This window comes from Ctenopharyngodon idella, chromosome 20, assembly GCF_019924925.1.
Source record: "Ctenopharyngodon idella isolate HZGC_01 chromosome 20, HZGC01, whole genome shotgun sequence".
NCBI lineage: Eukaryota > Metazoa > Chordata > Actinopteri > Cypriniformes > Xenocyprididae > Ctenopharyngodon > Ctenopharyngodon idella.
Window position 1 is genome coordinate 18,394,721 of NC_067239.1, and position 21,489 is coordinate 18,416,209.

Sequence of the window (21,489 nt, forward strand, 5' to 3'; positions counted from 1 at the left end):
TCTTTACCTTTACCTACACAGCTAAACCTCAAGCAGATGTCCACTGCATGTGCGTAAAGCACAGTCCAGTGTTAAGCAAGCAGATGAGGGATCGGAGTTGTTTGTGAAATCCCCAGAGGTCAGAGCGATCAAGACTCTTTTCCTCTGACAGGGTGTGAATGAAGCTGTCTACAGGGTAAATGCATTGCAATGTGCTTTCAGCTGATGGAAATCCAGGTCATATAAATTTTCATTTGCACAGCAGCTCCAGCAACTTTCCCCTGTCTGGCTAAAATACAATGACTTCCTACAACATGAAGTGACTACTATACTTTTTTCCCCCATAAATATATTCTGACTGTTGCACTAAAAGCAGTTTAAATAAGATAAATATGCTTAAATAAAATTGTTTTGGATAAAATCAAAACCTAGTCACCTGCCACACTGCCTACATAGGCAGCATCTTAAAAGTTGACATGAAATCAAAATTGACCATTTTTTATTTTTTTATTTTTTTTTACCGAAAGTTGCAGTGCTTATTATGAATGATTTATCCACACACATTGTTATTTAAAAAAAAAAAAAAAAAAAAATCATATGCCCTCGGAATCTTTAATCAAAAATGTTTATCTCGGCATCTGTTCTCTTCATGACGTGAGTCTCAGCAGAGGGTTGGCTATATTTCCTCCACAACTGACTTCAAACTGGCATTCAGATCTGCCACCATTTAGTTTGCAACGCCCAACTTCCTATGCTCCAATAACTTCCCGAAGGACAAAATCAAATCCTGCCCTACATTTTTCTCATTCCAGAAGCCGTTTCACTCAGTCTTTTCTTCCCTGTTGTGACGTATGTCTATCGCAACTTCCTTTAATGCCAACTTTAAGTCATAAATTAGACAAAGCAAACAAACACAAAATAATTATTTGGTCAACATTCCTGTGCTCTGCAGTGACATCAGAGGGACATGCATATGTAATCGCAGTCTTTTAATGTAATGTTTGGTGTTTAGTCTCTTTCATGCTGTGTTTGGAATGTTTGCAACTTCAAAGCAGCAGTTAATGCAGTGGCTTTGCCGAAAAACAGCAGCTCCGTTTGTTGAAAATTCAACATCAAAGTGCTGTGGCGTTAATATTCAGACAAAACAAACAAACAATCAAACAAACAAAGGAGGTAACTTGGCAAAAAGGGGCTATTATTTAACTTCTGACCTTTGTCCTTGAAACATTTACAGTTTTGCAGATTTTGCAGGTATGAAATTCAAACCTGCCACCAGCCAATGCATTATGTTTTGCAAAGTGGCAGGAAAGTAAGGAATAATTGACGACGGGCCATTGAATTCATTGAAAATAATGCGCACCCGAGGTGGTAATGCGGCCACAATGTGAAGCGGATGTGCATTATTTTCTAAGAATTTAATGGCCAGGAGTCGATTATTCTGCTTATACTACGGTTAGCACACCTCAAGACACGTTTCGATGGTGTATTTGTCAGGTTTTTGTCCTTAAAACACTCTTGTGCGTGGGACTAATTTCTTACGCATCTCATCCCAAGCCTCTGTTGCTAATTCCAAAACGTAATTTCAGAACTAGTAACGGAGGCTTGAGCCTTGATAGCAGAATAATACCGCTGACACAGTTATTAACACACGCGAGAGAGAGAGAGAGCATGTGAATTAGCCTAACACTACCTGAGTGTCTGTGCCTCTCACGGCAGCACTGTCTCTACTAATAGCGAAACGAAACTATAAGTTTATCTACCTCAAGAATCGCACAGTTATTACCTCGCTGGTGAGTCATTTTACTGATTAATTCGTCAGAGCACACAAAACCCGTGACACTAATTTGTCGTTTTCATCCTATAGTTTACTATTTATTTGCTTGGTCTGTGTTGTTGTGGGTTTTGGTTCTTTTGCGGTTGTAGGCTGTAAGGACCTTTTGAAATAACTGAAATCATTTGGCGAAGCGATATGGAACTGTAATGCGGTCAAGACCTGCCTAGAACTATTTTAGCCGTGTGTTTCCCTGAAAATAATTGCACACCTTAGAACGTTGATCAACCAATCAGATTCAAGCATTCAACAGCCCCGTAGTACAATTTTACTTATATTCCAGCCACAGTGGCAGGCAACCTGAACATCTCAGGTGGACAATGACACGAAATGACACTGCCATGGGTTCAGCTTTATGTCAACAGAGTGGATTATTTATAACATGTGAAAAGAAAGCTCTGTAGGTCCACTTTTTGAAGTTGCCTGATTCCAAATATTTGTGTCTTTATACAATACTATACAAACAATAATGACAAGCAATGACAGAAGGATTATTATTAATATTACAATAATTAGTGTTGTAATAATTGCCCCAATGTTGTATTTTCCTAGTTTAATAACAATAACTACAACAACAACTACTAGGGATGCACCGAAATGAAAATTCTGGGCCGAAACCGAAAATTTTGGATGCACTTGGCCAAAACCGAAAATGCTTTTTAAAAATTATTTATTATTTTAAATGAGCTTTTTTTGTATAAATTTTATTATAATAATACTTCAATGATTTTATAAATTCAATGATTTCATGATGATGATACTGAATTTAAAAAAAAATAAGCCAATAAAATAAAATAACCATACCTGCATTGAAAGTAACACTAAAATTGGACAGAAAATATATCAATATAAATATCAGTATTATTCTTTATTCAGTTCTATGCAACAGAATCATTTTTAACAGATTCATTTTTTTGACCAATTATCCAAATAATGTTTAGTCCTACAAAGCCATTATTATCAGAGCATGTGAGAAGAGCATAGCGGGGAGCGGATCAGTGAACGAGAGGGTAGCGCCATTTTACCAGCATTACTCAGCACGGCTATACCACACCATGTTACAACACAGTAGGGCTACTGGCATATGTTTTTGTTCATTTTTTTCTCTTTTGGCCAAAAACCGAAAATGCCATTTTCGGTCAATAATTTTTGGCAGCCGAAATTTCAGTGCATTCTTTTGGTGCATTTCAGTGCATCTCCTATGCATGAAATAACAACAACTAGGGGTATGATGAGATCTTACGATATTAAAACATGACATTATCTCTCGTCAAAGTGAAAAGCTGTCTCGCGACGTCAGCATGACGAAAAAAAAAAAAAAAATCCTTAACTGCAATTATAACTGGCAAAATACCGGAAGTGCCGCATTCCACGGACGAGAATCCATGAACTGCATTATTAGCCTTTTTTTTTTTTTTTTTTTTTTTTAAGGCTGCACAATATAATAAAACCATTTACAAAATCATAACGGAGTCAGATTATCCGATTACTCGATTAATCATCAAAATATCAACAATCATCCTCTTCCGACAATCCTAGGTAAAGTCCCAATTATCTTGATCAGCTTTGTAACACATTACAAGTAACGCGAGTTACGTAATCATATTACTTTTTTCAAGTCATATCACAGACATATCCGATGAGCCCGTCAACACAATGGCCAATTAGAGGTGTTTACGAATCCGCTCAAAAGCACTCAAAGTGTCACATTTTTAAAATGTCAGTACCGACTAGGTACCGAAGTCGGTACTTTTGACAACTCTAGTGAGGGCCAGCCTTTAGTTAAAACATTTCAAAATGCACCTGTATCAATTTGCATTTTGTGACTTTCAGTCAAATAAAAGACTATTTTCCCAGTCATATATTTTGACATTGAAGATTTCTTAAAAACAGTGTTAAAATATTGTCTCGTCTCGTTCTTGTGAACCCAATATCGTGCATTGCCTTGCCACGTGAGATAAGGAAATCCTAACACAAATCACAAAACAGTGTCAATGAAAAATCAAGCACCTAACTAAAGAAGACCAAAGAAGTTCAATGTCAAGGCTATTAAAAAGTACATTTTATATATTTTACTTATATTTTACCCAGCATATGTGGTGGTCTCTGACATCCCGTGGGTCTTAATAAAACCTTATAAGCTCTTGAAAAAAACCCCTGATGTGTTCACCTGTCTAACAGCTTATTTCACTGGTACTGTAAGCTGAAACAAGAGTCTAAATGTCACATCCTTAACTAAAAAAAGAAAATGACAAGCTCCAGTCAAAAGAAAATCTTTAGAGAGTAAGGAATAAAACCGAGCAACAGTTTATTACTTATTTTATCATTACAGCAAAGCATAAACAGGCAGACTCCGCCACTGGAGAACACATCAAATTTACAATTACTGCGAATTCACAGCAACTGTGAACTTGACGAGCAATGCTGAATTTGTATTCACTCAGCACAGCTATCAGGTGAAGTAGCGCTGCATTGTGCAGTGTTTAATAAAGTTGCTTTAAAGTACTGAAAACCTTAGTCAAAGATAAGGCCTGCATTGAGGGACAGAAGGTTCATTATAAACACTCCGCAGTAAAAAATGATAATCACTGTGTCCGATGCAACAACTGTCTCTTAACATGTGCGACAGGAATGGAGAGGGAATAAATGAACAGTTCTTTAATGCTGCAGAGCTCCAGAGCAGGCGCTGACACAGACAGCAGTTATGTAAGCAAGCAGGAGAGTGGAGCAGTTTTGCCACATTAGGCAAATCAATAGGGAGCCTCTGCACCGTTGCTGCAGGGGAAAGTATCAATAATGCACCTCAAGGTTTTCAAGCCGCCGGTATGTTTCCACCTAAAACGACATTTAAAGCTTCAGAAAGCCAACATTTTCTTTTATTTGGACTATGAATCTAAAGAAAAGAGACCACAGAGTGAAACATAGAGAAATGTATGCCCTGTGCGTCTGCAAACCTCAAACTGGGTCACATAAATCAGCCAGTATACTCGTTCATCAATTGCAAGAGGTGCTTTTCCTTGTAGCTGCCTTTGACCCAGCTTCATTCCCAATCTTAAATCGACTTCAGTGGAAAAGGGAAATTGATCCTTGATCAATGTTTTTTTCTCTCTGGTTTAGAAGGATCACAATAGGTTTGATAAAGAAAGGTCAGTGTTTAACGGGAGCACCTGTTCCAGACAGGCTGTCTTAATGTCTGAAACAGTCAAGCACTGCTTTTGAAACACTGTGATTTGTCTTCATCTTGGGCTATTCCAAAATGCTACGCAGAGAGAAGAGATTCAATTGTTCTTCAGCTTGACTATGTCTGATGACAGGGGCTTTCTGTGTGGATCCTCCCCTGAAAAGGCTGCCATCATCACTCCGACTGGGTGTGCCCCATATGGTGGGTGTTTGTGGACTCGGATTAAATCGGGCCCTGTGGTTAGAAATGAAGCAGCGCTGCAATGCTTATAAAAAGATGTTCATAAACAGTAAAACATTACACAAAACAACTTAGCACATCATAAAAAGGGCAGCAGACATTGCAACAGTGCCTTAAAGAAATATTACAGGTTCAATACAAGTTAAGCTCAACTGGAAGCATTTGTGGTGTAATATTGACAACCACAAAAATCAAATTGTACTTGCCCCTATTTTTCTTTTACAAAAATAAAAATTAGTGTAATACTGAGGCACTTACAATGGAGGTAAATGGTACCAATCACGCGTGACCTTTCCAACGTGATTGCATGACGTAGAGCTGTGCAAGTCCAGCATTTGTGGATAAAAAGTATATACATTTTTAGCTGGCTGTTCACAGAGCTCTGTGTCAGAGGACACTAAATAGAGAGGCGAAGGGAAGGAAAAGATGTGGTAGAAAAAAGTATACAAGCAATAGGGATAACCGCACCCTGGAGAGGATTGTGAAACAAAACCCATTCAAAAATGTGGGGGAGATTCACAAAGAGTGGACTGCAGCTGGAGTCAGTGCTTCAAGAACCACTACGCACAGACGTGTACAAGACATGGGTTTCAGCTGTCGCATTCCTTGTGTCAAGCCACTCTTGAACAACAGACAGCGTCAGAAGCGTCTCGCCTGGGCTAAAGACAAAAAGGACTGGACTGCTGCTGAGTGGTCCAAAGTTATGTTCTTTGATGAAAGTAAATTTTGCATTTCCTTTGGAAATCAGGGTCCCAGAGTCTGGAGGAAGAGAGGAGAGGCACACAATCCACGTTGCTTGAGGTCCAGTGTAAAGTTTCCACAGTCAGTGATGGTTTGGGGTGCCATGTCATCTGCTGGTGTTGGTCCACTGTGTTTTCTGAGGTCCAAGGTCAACGCAGCCGTATACTAGGAAGTACTTCATGCTTCCTGCTGCTGACCTGCTTTGTGGAGATGCAGATTTCATTTTCCAACAGGACTTGGCACCTGCACACAGTGCCAAAGCTACCAGTACCTGGTTTAAGGACCATGGTATCCCTGTTCTTAATTGGCCAGCAAACTCGCCTGATCTTAACCCCATAGAAAATCTATGGGGTATTGTGAAGAGGAAGATGCGATATGCCAGACCCAACAATGCAGAAGAGCTGAAGGCCACTATCAGAGCAACCTGAGCTCTTATAACACCTGAGCAATGCCACAGACTGATCGACTCCATGCCACGCCACATTGCTGCAGTAATTCAGGCATAAGGAGCCCCAACTAAGTATTGAGTGCTGTACATGCTCATACTTTTCATGTTCATACTTTTCAGTTGGCCAAGATTTCTAAAAATCCTTTCTTTGTATTGGTCTTAAGTAATATTCTAATACATTTTTATTTTTTTATTTTTTTTAGAAAATGACCAATCGTTTCGCTAGACAATATCCTTATTCCTCAGCTGGGATTGTGTAGAGCCCTTTGAAGCTGCATCGAAACTTCAATTTAGACCTTGAACCCGTTGTACCCTGGTGAAGTCCACTATATGGAAAAAAAACCCTGGAATGTTTTCCTCAAAAACCTTTATTTTCAAACCAAACTTGTATATCCAGCCAACAAAGTTTAAATCCCGTCTGGCTAGCACGCTTCCCATAATGTTTACGTGTTAGGTCAGTATGCGGAGAGTAGACCGCTGTATTTAGCGTCGTCCACTTGTGATCCGGTCGACCAAAATCCTAATACCAGGTGTAAACAGGGCCTTACTGACCCCAAACTTTTGAACAGTAGTGTACAATCTTTTTATTAAATTGTTTCTCACCGTAACCAGTAGGGCTGGGACAATAAATTGATGCACCGCAAATCGAGAAATGACTCTGGATCGATTCTGAGATTTTCCGAATGCATTGCAATTCTCTTGAACCTATTCTGAGCCTAGTTTTTAAGTGGCTAGTTCACCCAAAAATGAAAAAAAAATGCCATTTATTACTCACCCTCATGTCGTTCTACACCCGTAAGATCTTCGTTCATCTTCGGAACACAAATTAAGATATTTTTGATTAAATCCGATGGCTCAGTGAAGCCTGCATAGACAGCAATGGTAATTTGTGTCTTACGGGTGTAGAACGACATGAGCGTGAGTAATAAATGACATTATTTTCATTTTTGGGTGAACTAACCCTTTAACAGCAGATGGCACTGCGTGCTTTAGAAATAGTTGTACTCTGCTTGCTTCCAATTCTTTACACACACCACTTGAACCTTCTATAAAATAATCATTCATAAAGTTCGAAAAGGTAGAAGCAAATTACAAGGTTGTTTGCAGTGGACTGTTTACATTAATCTCACGTCATAAAAACATTCTGAGGTGCAAGTACATTCTCAGACTCAAACGAACGCACAAGCGCACTCTTCTTCATGAGCATTTAAGCGTGCGATTAAAAACTAGCCTAGAGCGCCATCTGCTGTTAACAACTAATCTCAGAATCGATTAGAGAGAGAACCGCGATGCATTCGGAAATTCTCAGAATCGAGTGATGCATCGATTTATTGTCCCAGCCCTAGTAACCAGTAAAAAAGATGAGGAACAAGCCAAAATGTTAAACTGTAATAAACATTATGCTGATAAACAAATGCAGTTGATTTTTATTGAAGCCTGAATATTCCTTTAATCAAGCTTTACTCTTCCAATTCACAGCGGCATATTCGTGACCCAATAGCAACAAACAGACATTGTAGGATGTATTCCTAGTATTCTTGTGCTATTTTCATTCTGTTGCGTTTGGACAGGACCAGTTGTATCCCATTTGATTTCAACATAAACATGCACCCAAATTCCACTTCCACACATGAATGCCAATGACATCCAGTCTGCATGGTAGCATGAGAGTAAAGAGACTGTGAGAGAGAAAAGTTAAATGTGTTTGGGGTACAACACTTTACCAGACCACTGAGCATAAGCAATGTCCATTGAAAATCACTGGTATAAAGGGCTCTCTGTTCCAGGGTGTCTGTAGTTCTCTCTGAGGTGGGGAGACAGAGATGGGGGGTGGGGAGGGGTCACGGGCACCCCGTGGCAGTTTCCTGTGAGCGGTGGCGGTCTGGCTCATGTGAAACTAATGAGCGTGGACACAGCCAAGCCACACCAGGCCAGCTGCAGGTCGTCTGGTCCACCCTGTCCTGCTTTTCTACTGGAATTCCACAGAGATTTGAGCATCAGGGCTGGGCGAAGAAGAGAAACAGCGAAAATGCCACGCGATCAAATTTTATCCATCAAGTCCAACAATACTCAGTGAGCGAAACACAAAGAGACCAGCACCTTTGAAGGACAGAATACCCCCCTTCTCTCCCCAAACTGCTTTTTTTTTCTTTTTTTTTTTGATGAGGAGGAGGCATGACATTTCATCAGGAGACACTGTGCCTTGACAGACAAGGCTCGCCCTTTTCTGGAGGGAGCTTGAGGAATGCTTCACACATCACTCGGCCTACAACCCATTCTCAAAATGTGCGATTCAGCAAATACAATTTCATAAAACATCTAATTAGGTCCTAAAAGGTCAGATCAGCACAAGACAATGAGATGTTTTTTGAGGAGACTGGCCACATTCCAGTAGCCTTTTATAGATGCCAGAATTGGCAAGTCTGATTTGTTGCTAAGAAAGGAACAAAAAAAACCATCAGAGGAGTACTGGGTCACTTCAATGTTTAGACGACAGATACAAGATGTTCCTCCTTTTAATAAAAGGTGTCACAGACAAAGTAAAGCAAAAGCACAATATGATCTAGCAATTCCCAAGTTAATACACAGGGTATATGAGAACTGTCTTTGGCATGAATTTCAAAGTAATTAATATAGATTTATCTTGACTGATGATAATGTTCATTATGCTTGGGCCACAGCGGTCAGGGAAAGAATTGACAAACACATAAGCCAAAGCTTTTCCATGTCATCATTCTTTGCATTCATTCATTCTTTGTCAGATAAGCACTTCTAAATAATGCAGCACTGTTCGCAGAAAAAGCGTCAGTGTTTTATTGGTTATTCAATGATGGAAATGTGATATGTAACTGGGTGAAGACTAGGGAGAAAGAAAAAATATATTTTGCATTAATAACATATAGCCTACTATTAGTATCCTCTCATTATTATGTAATATTCAGTCCTATGTTAAAATAACACAAAATATGATTACTTTATAAATTATATATTTAAATATTAAATCATTTTCATTTTAAACTGTTAATTTAAAATATTACAGTAAACATGAGAATCATCAAAAATCATAATAGAGACAATATCAGATGGATTACATTATTGAGAATGGGGGGGTAAAATCTGTTTTTTTCACTGTCCCGAAAAAAAAAGTTTAGGGATCATAATAGTAGATTACTTCTTATGCAAAATAAGATTTCTATTTTTTTCCTCTCTTTTTTTTGGTGTTGGGGAGAAATTTGACCTGGACATTACCTGTGGGTTTCATGGGATTAGCTCTAGAAGATCATGTACAGTTTCAGGTTTATGGGCATAAAATATTTAAAATCCTTTGTCTTGAAATAATTACAGCCTGCATGACAAAGAGAGACTTTTCTCAATGGTATCATCATAAGAACAGTTCCACTGACGTGAGAATGGTTCACTAGTTTACTCTAACAACCTCTGGTATTACACACATGGCAGAAGAACAATTATGCATGTTTTATGCTTTCAGTGGCAAATTGGCCTGCTTCCTGTTTGTGCTTATTTTTCCATTCATCTAAGCATCTTTATCTGTCTCTCTCCTCCGCAAAAGGGAAATGCCATGTTTCATTCATTTCTTCAAACACATATGACAGTTTGAGACTCAGAACGTCTTTACTATAAATAAAACTTGGGCTGGAGATATTGTCATGCTCATTTTGGTGTCCAAAGCAAAATCAAAACAACAGATTTTGAATTTTCTACACACAAATTTTAATTTTCAAATAACTATGTGTGTAAGCAAAACTTCATTTTAACCTGCATAAAAAAAAAAAAAAAAAAAAAAAAACTTAAATCTTGACAAATTTGTAGTTTAGCCTACTTATTTGACAATATAAGTTTTACAAATACACATCAAATAAAATAAAGTTATTATTTTTTTTTTTTTTGCTTGTTTTTTTTTGCTGCATCTTTTCACTCCTTTGTTACAGAGCCATCAAGGAAAAGTGCTGGACCTAACTGAAGGGTGTTGGGATTATCTAATCATTTTGATTGAGGTAAACGGTAGTGCTATACTTTTGGACAGATGAGAACAGAAGGACCGAATGAGAAGCTAACTGATCAATACTGCAATCTACCACCTCACTGACTCAAGCATTATTTTTAATACTTTAAAACCACCCTTGCCATTTTAGCTGACAACATGAATGAGTCTACTGCAATATCATCGTCAATATTAATTAGTCTAAATATTTGTAGTGCGTTAGAGAGTGCAAAGCATACTGGGTCACATAATTCAATTTCTACTGTGTCCAAATATTTTCAATGAATTAAGCCACTGGAATAGAATAGATTATAAAGTAAAACCAGGAATCTGAAAAACTGTACAATTTCTGTCCCCTTACTTGGCAAGACTCCACCACTGTTCAATTTTTAAAAGGACTTTCATCAGCTCGCACTCCCAGTAGACTCAGCCTATGACCCTTTCAGTGATGCATGAATGAATGTAGGAGGAGGAGAAAGGAAAGGAGGGGGAGAACGGTGTGGAATTCCCGAATCATATAAATGTTTGACTCAGCCACATGATATGACTGTGGAAGATAGCTTGGCTGTGGTTAGACCACGGTTAGTCCTACGTGGTTAGTCCTAATAAAGTATTGTTTGGTACAGCCTGGCGAACATGCTATGGCAAACATCTATTCTACCCAAATCTAAATATTTGACTAATGAAACATGACATGTTCAGTTTCATTAACACCTTGAGACAGAAAGCATGTATACATGTGCAGTTAATAGAGCTACTGCTGGTTTTTGCATAGTTGAGCTACAGTTTTCATCTGTCTGTTCAAATACACATGACAATGCATAAATTAATATTTGAAGGATTAAAAACACGTTGCATATCACTTCTGTCTTGCTGGACGAAATTAAGCTATTATTGCATTATCTAGATCTGTTAGCCCAGCTTCACAAAAAAATGGACTGGTAGAACATGACATTTTAAAAAGACAAATTACTGCTTTAGTCCGAATGAAATCAAACTTCTCAAGTGCATATAAACATACTTAATGTTAAACTAAACTGGGGCTGAATGAACCCTGTGTGGGATTCTTTTGCACTAGCCAAATCTAAACCAGATGTGAAACTCACTATATGAACTATCGAAATCCATTTTTCGCCTTCCACTCACATTCTGCACCAGAACACCAAGACAGAGAGAAATGCAAGCAATAGAGACAATTACCTTAATGAATGGTGTCCTTTCTATGTAATTACCTCTACGCTTTCAGCTGCACTTTCCACAATCAGCCAGACTAAATTTAGTGGTTTGGCCACCATACATTTCTTTGGAAGCTCCTTTTTGATATCATGACTCTAAACTGTTGTGTATGGAGGACTAGGAGTGACACTTATTGATTTAATAATTCAAACATAAAAATGGAAATGAAAAAATTAGACATTTAATCATTTTTAAATTTAAAAATACAAGGACATATTTAAACCTTTATAGCAAATTAATAAATGTTTTAATACACATTTTAAAACACGAATTAAGTTTTAAATATGTCTATTAATTTGCCTATTTAAAACCTGATTTATGAATTATTAAATAGGTACTTTATTCCTTCATTTTATTTTTAAAAGTTACTGCTGGTCCTCCATAGTTGTGAACACTGATAGCTGAAGCTTGTGAAGTACCACTGATCAAAATGAAGTAATTATTGGACCATCAGTCTTGGCAAAATACTTCTGTTGTACAAGAGACAAATAAATGTAAACATACCCATCAGACCCTGCAGCATGCTGTTTCTGAAGACCACTCTGCTGTACAAGACTTTATAAATAGAGCAGGACCTTGGCTATTCTTAAAAACCACAGAGAATTAGATCAACACGGGACTGACAAGCATGATAATGTATTTGACATCTGCATCCACTAAGTCCACAGTTTAAGAGCTTGATCCAAAGAGAGGAAAAATTGGGATGGCAGCTTTTTTGGTCTCTATGCTAGAGAGGCAGAGCAATTCACAAGAATAAAAAAATTTAAAAAAAACAAAAATAAAAAAAAAAACACCAACCACAATGGACAACTAAAAGTGTGTCCAGAATGAGGTTGAAACTGGATCTTCTTCCTCCCCGAGGAGAGACTTTTGTGAAGTATTTCTGTGCTGAGCGTGACCTGATATGCCAGTCCAGATACAGGTAGGCGTTCACTTTCTCAGGACAAACGCTTTAATCCAGATGAAACAAAGGAAGCGAGGAGGCCTTTACTGGGCGAGTCGAAAGTTGTTCATATGACTTTGTTCTCATTAAGATGAGTCATTGTGACCATGATACCTCATTACTGTGAAGCAGAGGAGTGCTGGGGGCTCTCTTTTAGAGTAAGGGAAATAGGCCAATCACAGGACTTTATCTCTGTATGGAGGTGGGGACTTTTGACTGCTCCCATCAGCCGCATTTCCACAAGCATACTAGTGTGTGGCAGAGCCAGTCGCGTTTCAACTGTTACTTCCGGGGCTTGATCGGGGCCAACGGCCAGGGGTTTTTGGGCCGCCAAATACCTTGGTCCAAAGCAGGCTAATTGGGGCTTGAGGAGTAGTCATGAACAAAGGTGGAGTTTATCCGAGTCAGGAGATTGTCAACACCGCTGCTCATTTCCCTATGTTATCATATCAGGCTACCAGCTAACCTCAACAATTTAAAACAATTTTCAGCTGAACACTCATTTTCAGACACCAGCGAGTGTTTCAAGTAATTTCTGATTGTGATCCAACGGCGATTCTGATCATCCTATGAAGCAGAAATATTTATATGCGATGCTAAAAGCTTATACTAACCATTGCGATAATAAATACACATAATTATGGGAAAATTCGAGAAACTGCTTAAAGAACTTATACAAACTAGAGGATTGTGTATTTATTTAGTTTCATGTTTCATCTCTCTCTTCCCTGTGCCTTTGTTGATACCGGACTAATGCATACACATGTATGTCATAAATTACATGCACTCCGGTTAACTCATAACTCCTGTTTTCTGTCCGTGAGCTCCCTCTGTTGCTCTGGCTGAAGGGATAACATATAGTGAGAAAGAAACATCCTCAGATTGCATAATTTCATGGAAAATTAATAAAAATGCTCAATCTTTCTAAAGAAATGACAAAAAAAAAAAAAGACATTTGATATTTTATCAATATATCTTTCTAAATGTGTAAGCCTTTGGACTTAAAAGCCTTATTGGGAGTTGTTTTGTACATTTCTGAGATCACAAATAAATGGAAGCAGGCGCAATTGAATAAGTATGTGTGTTCTCTTTTTATGTGAGAATGACAAATACCAGTTTGATTCAGAATTATTGATGTACACAAATGAATAAATTACTGCCACTGTAACTTTTTTTATTGTAATCATTGGTCAAATATCTTAAATCTTTAAGTAAAGACTAAACAATTGCTTCTGTCATACTCATTTTGCAATATAGCTAGTTTTTAGTCAGCTACACCCATGCTGGTGAAATGGTGGGGTTGTGTGACGTTTGTTCCAGGGAGGCGTGTTAGGGGTGGGTTGTAGGGTAGCACTGTGGGCTACTGGGCTGACAGAGGAAACGCAGCTTGATTTTGGCCTCACGGCTCAAGGTCCACCGGCTTTGTGACTTTGAGCAAAGCACGTTATCCATGTATTAGGGGTCTAACAATACACTCATGTCACGATTCGATACAAATCATGATACTTTTCAAATTGTTTAAATTGCTAAGGCTTAAGTGAGTTTAGTTTAAACACCGATAGCAGCGTGTGCTGTTCAGGTCACACCTGCGTGATGACAGCGTAAATGACTGGTCATATGAGGGCATACGGCAAGTTTAGGGGAAGCCAGAATGCGTATCCATTAACAGAAACATACATTAGCCTAACTCTGTCTGTCTGTTTTATTTATTTTCAACAAACCATATAGATGTGTATGCATCGTCAGATTTGAGATGAACCACGGCGCAAGTGTGTGCAGAACCGTGGGGGGAAAACGGTACGGTTCGATTTTTTAATCAAGAACCGTTACACCCTTAGTCCGTAGAGGGTTGTTTGCTTCTCGCCTTTACCTGTCTGTGTGCCAGATAATACTGAATATGCAGGAATACAACATCTAAATACTTGCACAAACCATGTAGACTTGGGGTAACAGAAGCTAGCGATATAAATCATGCTCATTACTCAGTAAAATTAGTGTTTACTTAAAGTAAATCTAAGGACATTATACTTTCTTTCATTGTGTAGTGACCTGTGAACAATACTGAAGTGATTAAGCACTATTGTAAACAAGTACAATCTGTTCCTCATAATGTACTCATAATCACAGTTTAGGCATAGACACACACAGGAAAGACAAAACCTGTGTTGAGAAGGATGACTAGGAGCCCCAGTGTGTCCCAGAGTCTAAGTGTGTCTGACAAAGTGAAGTTTTCACCATCATCTCAGTGGCACGTGGAGTCTCAGTGAAGCCTGATGTGGGGCAGACTGCTAATGCATTATCAAAAACCTTAAATGGGTCACTGAGAGCCTCCTGTCAATGCCATCAGAAAGCCAGTCAGTTAAAAATTAAAGCTTTTTTGGAAAGCACTTCTGAAATCCCTGCTGAGACTACAGCCTAGAATTAGCCATGCATTTTTAGATGGCCATGTGGATAGAGTCTTGTCTACTTGTAACATTTAGAAAAACTATTAGGCTATGTGTGCAAACCATCCCCAACTAACAAAACCAGCATCTGGCTATTTAAAGACAAACTGAGCATTTGCTATTTACAAATCTACATATTTTCGAAATCAACTGTGAAAAGCCTGAATGACTAGGTAACTAAACCGTCTTAAGGAAGCCCTGTATCATTACTCTAGTTTTGAGATAACCTGACCCAGATTGGATGGGTTTCATAGGGGGCATTTAAATAAGACTGCAAAAAACAAATAGTGTGAGAAACAACGCAACAGCCAAAGATGCCCATCTGTTAGTGTATAACTATATTGGTGGTGTTTTAAAGGCCATGAGCTTTTTTTTCTAAGAGGGTCTGACTCTGTACCATGCATACTAACCCAAACAGCTACAACACAGCATGCCAATTAAAAGTGTCAGTGCTAAAAATATATAAACCTTAATTAAAAATAAATAAATATTATGCACCTTTTTATCTCGATAACACAACTTAATTAAAAGCTGATTTAATCAGAGTAAATGAAAATAACCCGTCTGTCTGGGACAAAGAAGAAAAAACTAAATACCCTGACCGCAACTCTCCAAGCAGGGCATTCCAGCAGTGAGTTGTGGTTTGTGAACACACACTCCAACAAACCACTTTTGCCTATTTCATGCCTTTAAAATGAATGAATAAAAGCCTGCAAGATCTGAGGTCTCATACAAGACTGATGTCAAGCCACAGAGGTAATGTTGAATGAGAGTTAACTTAGAGACTTTAGATTGCAATGCAATATTCCTGAATGATTGATACAACCCTCAGGCCTATGGCAAGCCGTTTTAACATTTAATCATTAAAACGTACCAGTATCTATTTTCATGCTACTAGTACTTATTTTTTTTAGATACTACTAGTGTAACAACGTTTAACAGAAGAAGGCGGGAACCGGCAAACAATCAACATAATCACAAAATAAACAAACAACAAAACTAAAGTAAAGCAGCAGCCCCTCATGGATATTATATGCCACATATAAACATAATAAATCAACGACATAAAGTCCCAGGCCTGAGGCCCGTTCTTTGTACATAGATTGCTCATTTATCTGAATTTAACTGTTGACGATTTGACATGATCCAGGATTGTTAGGTTCTTCGAAGCCCATCCCAGAGTTGCTGTCATAGCAACAGGTCTGTAAGCTAAAACCTGCTCAGGAGCAGGCTTATTTCATGTAAACAGGATTAGATTGTTGCATCTTTTTAAGCAGAGGTGATACTTAAAGGGAACCTTTTACGCAAAATACACTTTTGCATGGTGTTTGAACATAAATGTGTGTCGGCAGTGTGTGTACACAACCACCCTATAACGGTAAAAAAAAAATTATTGGGGCATTATTGGTCCAGTTCCCAAAAAGCACTGCCATCCGGTCCTCCACGAGCTGGGTGAACTCCTCCGCAATGCCTGCCGGTGGCGCTGGATACCCCTCTGACTAATTATATTCCATTACTCTTAATACATGTCTACATTAATAAAATAATATAATAAAACTCAATTTGAATATATCACATTTCTGCCACAATACCATGGTGCAGTTTAAGGGCAGACTGGCCATCTGGAGCAATGAGAGTTTTCCTAGTGGGACAATGTAAAATGTGGTCCGGCCAGTTAGTGTTACTACAGTAAATTCATGGTAAATGATGGTGATTTGTAGATTGAAAAGCCTAACTGGATCGTTCATGGCACAATGTTTCTCATGTCTGTCAGTGCTGTTGAGAAGGTCAGCGCTGTTTCATCTGATTTAAAATAGTTTGCGTTCTTCACTGAACTCAAGCACTTCTCACTGGATCTCACAGCGGTGCTTAGTGGTTGCGTGAACGACACAATTCAGTACTAGTAGCATGAAAATAGATACTAGTATGTTTTAAGGATTAAATGTTAAACCTGCTTGCCATATCAGGCCTGGGAGGATGCTATAGGGATCATAGTTGATCTGTACGGACCAGGCCCCACAGTTTGGCACGTATGTGTTTTGCGGATTAATTGCTAAGTTTCACCATCAATTCGGTACTCGCGCACTGTTATCTGTGAGCACAGCCGCACACACCCAAAGCTCGCACACACAAAGAGGCGCATTTCAGATAGTGCACAAACACGGAATTGATTCCTCTTTCGCATCTCCACGTGCTTGAACGGACACACACACAAAATTGTCAGTTAATGTAAAACACAGTCAGTTATGTCTTAAGTGAACGTAAGCAGTTGAGAAAGCAATCAGATGTGTATCATTATATTGGATCTGTGCATTTGGTCTTAAAGTGACAGCAACCTATAAATACTGCTGCTATCTAATTCATTAATGGTAATCAAACAACAAAACAGTTTTAACAAAGATTAATCTATATTTAATTTATACACTGAACACTAGTGTTATTTTACATTTCGGCCTAATTATTACATGTCTGAACCTGAACTTTAGGGTGGACAAAAGGAAATAAATCATACAGCTATGCTCTGTATTCAGAGTTTGATTCAATTTGGAGCACAGAAATAAAACTTCCTGAAATGTCAAAAATATTTCTCTCTCAATGAATAATGGCTACATGTGATGTCAACCTGCAAGTTAACAGGCACAGGAAGTGGCTCATATGGTAAACCCCCTCTGTGCTGCAATTTACCATCACTTTTTACTATGCAACATTACTCCAGAGAATGACATTTCTATGAGAATGAGTGAAACAGCATTAAAGCTCACTTCCAGCATTTGAAATAAATTCACTGCTGCAGTCTTGGTCTTGAACAGCACTGGGTTTCATTAGTGCATGGTGATGAGGGGTAGACAAAGGAAGTGAGCACTTAATTCCTGTGTGTGTGTGTGAAAGAGAGCTCAAACAACCCATTGGACAAGGTGAAATATTGGGACCTGAGTCAGCCTGTCATTTTAAGGAAAGGGGGGAAAAAAAGTGGTTGCCAAGGACAACAAGGGGGAGTGGAAAATGAAAACATGTCCCACTTTCCTTTCCCCATCCAATTTCTCTCTCCAGTGACAGCAGCCAGAGGTCAAGTCAGTGTGCTTGTGGAACTACAGGGACCTTCAAAGACTGCAGACTGAAAAAAAAATATTTTATTCATATTTCTACATCCATCAGCCAACTACCATTTTTTTGGCTTAAACTTGGAAAAAAATAGCAAACCATTACAGCAATTATGTCAGCAAAGTCCAAATGTATAAGGACGCAGCCCTTATAATGCAGCAGATTTCCTTGTTTGTCTGAAATGCACAAGCCAAATGAGCTGAAACATCATTGTACTGAACATGAGGACATGAGTAATATTTCATAAGATCATCATATTTTCTTTGCGATAAGATTATTATTAAGATTATGGACGTGTTGTAAACAAAAGCCCAATAAAACCTTATTTTTGAATCATACCTGGAGCGCCGTTAATCGATACAAACGAATTTGCAGTTGTCTGATACTTTTCAAGGTTATACAATTGGCAAGCTACTCATGTTACATTGTACACAAGTACCACACAGTCTGCAAAACCCTGGCACATCGCTACAGAGAGACAGTGAACTAATTCATAACAGCAAAAGATTTCATAACGATTCTTGATGGACTGACTGGATCTACTGTCAGCTGTGAAGCAGTTATCCCACAGGCAGCACTCAAGAATGAGGATGGCCTGACGGTCCACAGTGGGAGAGAGTTTCGGGACAGTTGGCAGAACTGTCACTTGTCCTATCGGGTCAGTGTGCTGCATTGTCACTACATCTTGCATTCCCTGATCATGTACATGTGTTTTCATGTCTTGCAAACTTAAACATTTGTCACAAATTGCATGAGTTGCGAATTCTGCTTCTTAATGACACCAAGTTAGGTTTGCAAGAATGAATGGAGATAGTCTTGAATTTATCCATGAAGAATGGGTTAAAAACAAAAGTTTGGGGTCAGTAAATTTTTTTTTTTTTTTTTTTTTTAAATTAATACTTTTATTCAGAAAAGACACATTAATCAAAAGTGACAGTAAAGACCTTCATAATGTTACAAAAGATTTCTAATTTAAAAAATGCTTATACCAAATGTATGCTTATACCAAAACAGCATATCAGAATGATTTCTGAAGGATTATGTGACCCTGAAGACTGGAGTAATGATGCTGAAAAAACAAAAAAAACAAAACAAACAAACAAACAAACAAACAGTAAATTTAATGTATTTTTAATCAAATGCAGCCTTGATGAGCATAAAAGACTTTTCGAAAAAATCTTGTAGTGTAAATATTAAGTCAAGCAAGCTACTATTTAAAATTAGAAACTCAATTTTTTTTGCTGTCAAAACATGACATTTAATAAAAATAAAATATATTTTCTGACCCTAGATACAATGATACAATAAAATGTATCATGTTGTGTCATTTGGTCGAGTCAGTGAAAATACTGGCAGGGCAAGTAAAAATCTGAATTACTGGCCCAAATGAGCCCGAAAAAATCCTTACTGTTGAGCCCTGCCCATGTGTTTCATCGGATTCCATGCACACTATGCATTGTGCTTTTCGTAATAAAAAAATACATAAGCAGCTTACAAAAACAAAAAAGCAAAACCAAAACTATTAACCTTTTGAAGAATCTTTACTCAGCTTATTTCCACACAATTATAGCACCAAATGAAGCACCAAAACCAAAAAAAATACAAAGACAAAAGACTCTTGCATTAAATTCCAGTCATACGAAAGTCAGACAGAAAGCTATGAGGAAAAGATCAAAATGTAAGTCATTAAAGAGTGGTGCAGGTTTGACGTCACATTGTAGGCCAACTGGCAGGTAGCATCACACTGGTTCCCTTGACAAAAACGAAAAGTGACAGTGATGAGCACAGCGTTTTACTCTAAGTTGAAGATTCTTCAACTCATTACGCTGCTGGCGCTTAAACGCAGCGCCCCCATCGAAAACAATTGGAAAAGTATGCTAGCTGCTGGAAAAAAACGCTTTGGTGGACACACGGTCTAAATGCAGTCGCCAGAAGTAAAAAGCTAAAGGTAGGCTATAAACGAACTACACCACGGTCGCTCAACAACATCACCATCACTAAACTTCCAACAACTTTCAGTTTTTATCTAAAAACATTTTCCCAGAACGTTTGAGTTAGACTAGTTTATAAGTACACGATTATGAGCATAACGAGGCTGTAAAAGCAGACTGAGCTTAACTTTTCGGCTTGATGACGTTTAATGTCCCCGACTCCCTGTGTAGTCCCATTTAGCCACTTGTTAGCAACCGCGTTTTTCAAGACACATAAAAGCTTAAAAAAAAAAAAAACGCAAGTTAAAAAAAACAAACAAAAAAACCACGAGTGGGGTAATACTGATGTATTTTATGTCGCAAAATAAAATGTTAAAGTGTCTTGAGCTTGTGCTCACCACAGACCAGAACCGGAAGTGCTAAAATGCTAACTCACTTCCGCGTTTTGGCCTACATAGTGATGTCATACCTGCACCACTCTATTCACTACTGCAGCAAAGAAAACATTGGGAACCGGATCAGTGAATAAATGCTGACTTTTTGCAATTAACTTGTTGACCCAATTCACAAATTGGACTGATCTGGTCTCAGCAATTTGTGAATTATAATCTCACTGGATGGGAAGATTATCAGTGAATAATGACTTTTAAAATCATATGACTTGTAGTATAAAGCACAAGTCATACGGACAACTTTTATAATGCCATCTGAGCTGTGGTCACTGATAACTGAAAATTCTTCAAAACATTTCATATCCAAAACAGAAGAAAGTCATACATGTTTTGAAATGACACGAGGATGAGTAAATTATGGCAGAACTCACATTTTAAGGTCAACTATCCCTTTAACACAGAACTGCAGCACCGTCAGACGTAAATCTGACTTAACTGTTGGCACAAGCACATATTGCAGCACGGCAGTAGAGGAAAGGATGGCCTAAATCACAGGATGATGAAAAAAGAGGGGGAAACCCCTACACATCGACCACAGTCACAACACGTTTACAACATACTGCAGAACCCAAACCACAAACTGCTCTCTTCACTCAAATGTTTCTTGAATTAGCCACGTTGATTAACAACAATGCTGCTGATTGAGCTATATTAAAGATGACATTCTCTCAACAAAGCAGCGGCAGATAAAGCCGAAAAGAATTGGTTTGTGTTTTTTTTCATTAGAACGTTTACCTTTGATTCTCATGGGCAGGCACGAGGCTATCAGTAAATCACACCGTCTCTTCTCTTGCTTGGGGGACATCTGATAATCAAGACACTCGAAATCCCTGAATACTTCCTACAACTCCAAATAATTTGCAGTGTGATATCTCCATTATCACAAAGAAAGCAATTTGGGTTGCAAAACAATTCTTCATTAGCACAATCTCACAACACATTTTAAGGCTCCTGGGAA

General features: G+C 38.3%; 1 protein-coding gene across 4 annotated transcripts in view; it reads right to left on the reverse strand.

Annotated features, from left to right (window-relative positions):
• The window catches only part of btbd7 (BTB (POZ) domain containing 7), a 57,551-nt gene that overhangs the window by 34,629 nt on the left and 1,433 nt on the right, over positions 1 to 21,489 (reverse strand). The gene's annotated exons all lie outside the window — the stretch shown is intronic.